This window comes from Bremia lactucae, linkage group LG13 (genome assembly GCF_004359215.1).
Source record: "Bremia lactucae strain SF5 linkage group LG13, whole genome shotgun sequence".
NCBI lineage: Eukaryota > Oomycota > Peronosporomycetes > Peronosporales > Peronosporaceae > Bremia > Bremia lactucae.
Genome location: NC_090622.1, coordinates 222346 through 226565, shown reverse-complemented (window position 1 = coordinate 226565; position 4220 = coordinate 222346).

Here is a 4220-nt window from a genome sequence, read left to right as displayed (position 1 = left end):
ACCGCGCTCGTGATCAAGACCCTCCTCCAATACATGGAGGTAGTGGTCCATGCTCAACTCTAGATCAATCACATAGGGCGAATTTGATTTCTCGTCCTCCGCCACAACTATTGGTGGATTTCCACGGTATACAACATTTCCTTGTGAAACGCATCGTAAGCCACCGTGATGTGAAGGAGCAGCAACTGTATTTACTTGTTCACTGGCGCGGTTGTCCACCTTCCCGTGACAGCTGGGAGCCCCGTTCTCAGCTGGTTGTTGATGTTGAAGGTCTCGTCCGTCAGTACGACGAGACCCATCCGATAGACAGAAGGTCCATCGGACACACGCGCCCCTGTTAATCGATGGCAAAACGTCAATCGCATCGCGCATCTCTATAGAGAATGCGAGATCTTCCTCGAGGCGAAGAAAGGAAATAAACATCCCTTATCACTTGATTCGTGATGTCGACACAACACGGACAGAGTTCACCCCAGGTGGTACATGAAAGTCCTGCCTCACTAGACAACCGTTGCAGTTAAAATCTTGCACTGGTTAGAGTTCGCGTTTCAAACTTAATGCAAATCGCGTTAAGGCTTTAAGTCAACGCCTGACGACGTTCAGGCGACTGTTCACTCTCCCCGAGTCGGCCATCTTGACCGACTCGCATTCGTAGTCAACCTCCAAAGAGGGGTCGTATTCACGTGGTGAATCACCACGTGCACTCGCAACATCAAGTGTTGTGCGAGTGGAAGATACTACGGCAGACGGAACGTCTGCCGCAAGAGATAACAGCGCGTCATCCGCGGCTGCATGTACCGCAGCCGAAGGTTTCGCACTCATCACACACCACATGGAGTCGTTAATCATGCTATAAAATTGAAAAAGATGGTTCTGACCAATCAACATAGTTTTCGATGAAGTAGTCTTATAGTGACAACTCTAATCAATGACAGTCAGAGTGATTCTCGTTTAAGGGAAAGATGATGTATCGGGGTGTATCGTTACATGAAATTAACACTCAAATATTTTTATATAATATATAATCGAAAAAGTGGATACTATTGAGAGAATATTACTTGACATAGTGACAATATACATTGGTAGATTAAGGCCTTATGCTTACTTGTTCCGCGGTCCAGTCAGCACTGGACGCGCGCAAAGAGAGCGACAGATACGACTCGATTACATGTTTTGTATCAGTATATAATTAGTTAGTTACAAATAGATAGAAACAGAAGAACTTAATTAAATCAGATACAGTTACTTTTAACCCTCTTCAAAGCAAGCATTCTCACAAAAGCCTTCCTCTGTACGTACTAGTGTACGTAAAGTGACGTGTGGCACCACTCACACTGAAGGAATGCAAAGTGAACTTATACTGAAGCAGGTCAACTCGGCAGTGCCCCGTTACAACTTTCGCTAGTGCTGCTTCAGAACTAGCTTACCTGCACAATCAACATTGAAAGTGACGTGTCTTCAAATGAGGAAGCTCAATCGAGTAGACGTGCTAGTAGCATTCGCTCTAGCATGTTCGGTTCCGACGATGAGGACGAATCCCCATCTCTAGCACCGTCTCCCGTGCCGCCACCCGCACTGATTCATGTGCGTGGTAATGACGATGGTGTAGACTATCGTATTAAAGTTATTGTGGCACCTCTGCTTAAGTGAGTTCCACTCAGGAGAGTGCAGACAATGTAAATTGGCGTCTTGCTCCTGGGAAGAAGCCGTGGCTTTTGACCATACGGCTAGTTAGTAGCTTGGCTGGAAAGACTTTTCCTTACAATAAATATCCCTCATTTATTGCGACTGAGCTGTATGGCCTTGATCCCAGCGCGAAGAACTTTCGCGCTGAAGAAGATTTTTATCTCGATGCTTTTCTTAAGCATCGATGGTATAGTGGCAACAACAAGCAAGATAAAAGCTCTTTGATGCAAGCCTGAAATGCGTTTAGTCGCAAGGTCAAAGACATTGGACGCGAAGCTTGGATACGCTACGTAGAAGACGTTCAGATGAAGCTTTTGTGAAGCCTTGAAGTCTTAGCTTCTAAAGGTTAGCACTTACAATATGACCAATTTGGTATTATTGATGCAATAAGACATAAGCTCTATTGATTGGTTGAATTAAGTCTTAAACAACCCCGCCAATCGTTTCAAGACACGATTGTGTGGTGCGCAAGGAGGTGCTATACTTATTTAATTATTAATATAATAAGTTCAGTAGTAGATAGAAGATAGTCACGAAAAGAATTAAATATATTACTACAGTTTTCCTTTTCCCTCATTTTAATCGTTTCAATTATCTTTGGTAGCTAAGCCCCTTAACTACTTAAAAAAACTTTCATCGGCACCCCTGTGTACGTGAAGTTTTGAGGCACTTCACCTTCACTGTAAACAGTGTAAAGTTAACTAGTACTTATCCGTACTAGTGAAAGGTGCTCCGTTACAGCATGAATATACGGTTTCCAAGCAGGTTATTAGTAAACTGACCCACAGCGCTTAGCACTAAACCAGCAGTGGCGGAACAAGGTAGCCAATGTATCGGACATACTTGAGAAACAGGCGCATTTGAATATTCGCGCAGAAGTTTCTTCTGTGCTTAATTTACGAGGCGCTTTAAAAAAAGCACATCCTTAATCATTCTCAGTCGTATTTAAGATCCTTGTAAATTAGCCAATTACGAAAAGTTATAACAAACTGACGGGATTTTACCAAGAAACTGAGGCCTAAGCTTGAGTCGCGAGCTATGATTGGCTGCATGTTTATGAGCGAATTTTGACTGGCTGTACAAATATACGACAAAATAGTTAAGTCTTGCATATGGAAGCTGGCAAAAGCTTATAAACTTAACGTAGCTAAAAATTAATGACGATCACAACAGAGGAAACATCCTCTTGAAGCATTTATAGAGTTCGTCGTTTTGGAGCAGTTACACAATACTATCGACTTGGATTAGTAATAGAAACAGTAGCAGGAGAAAAACAAAAGTATTCCCAATCATCTGCAGTACATAGATATCAAGGCTGACCTGCTGTAGAGAATCTAAAATCAGCCATGGAAGCTAGAACGACCGTGGGCTGTGGGAGCAGGGTCGGCATTGACATTAGCAGAAGCAGGTTTAGTGCACCCTTTACTGTAATGTCTCGGTTGACCTAAATTTTCACAACGTCTTTGTGGTCGAAGGGAAGCCCCGTTTACCTCGAATTGCGACGAATTGCGCTGTGTTGATCCTGAAGGGCGTCCTCGGCTGCGTACATTCGTGTATGAAATTGGAAAGGGTATGATACGATTAATTTGAGTGGTATGAAGTGCAAGCTTTCTTATCGCGTTCGTTCTGTCATGTATTCGAATCCAGGGGTATAAGCTCCAGCCAATCAAATCTCGTTATTACAGCTTAGAGGTCCTATGTTTACGATTCGAATGTCATCTCTATCGATAACACTTAATATGCATTGCGAGCATATCTTTCTAGATACCTTGCGTAACGGATACGCTAGCCGTCATCCCTATTAATGTGAAAGCACCTATGTGCATCACATACACAAAAATTGATCACAAATGTGAGCCACACCCGAGTGCTGGATCTAATTACACTAATTAAGTAATAAACCATCGTCTTAAGTACACGAAGTGTACTTAGCAAGGACTGTGTAGCATTAGGGCAACTTTAGCCCGTTACACCATCCCCCTCTTTAAGAACAAATTTACATCATAAATTCGTCAAGGAGGAGAGAGATACTGCGAGCAGCTTTACGCGCCGCTAGTTCACTCTATCACTCTAGCGGCCTGAGTTTCCATACACGACGCCAAAGATGCAACCTGAAAGGAGCAATATTGGTGGGTCGTCTGGGAAGACGCCCACTCAACCTCGCACTAAACACACGCGCCGCGTGAATCCGCCGGCCGCGTCGAATGCCTTAGTCGAAACGCCAACAGCTACTGCTGCTGTCGCGTTAACAGGGCTAAAGGATCCATCCCACTTTAACAGTGAGCATGCTGATTCGTCGCTCATTGTCGACTACAATGAGTCGACACCGTTGCCGTTACCTCATAGTAGTGATGCGGACAACGAGCTCATGAGGAAGGATGATGGCGCATTATTGCCCATCCAAACTTCTCTCATGGCTCACAACATGGAGACAGCAACATTAACGAATGCTGTATCGTCGTCTGTGCTGGATAGCGCAGCGACAGGTAATCAGAGCGCTGCCTAAAAGGCGCAGCCGCTTCTTCGTTGGGTAA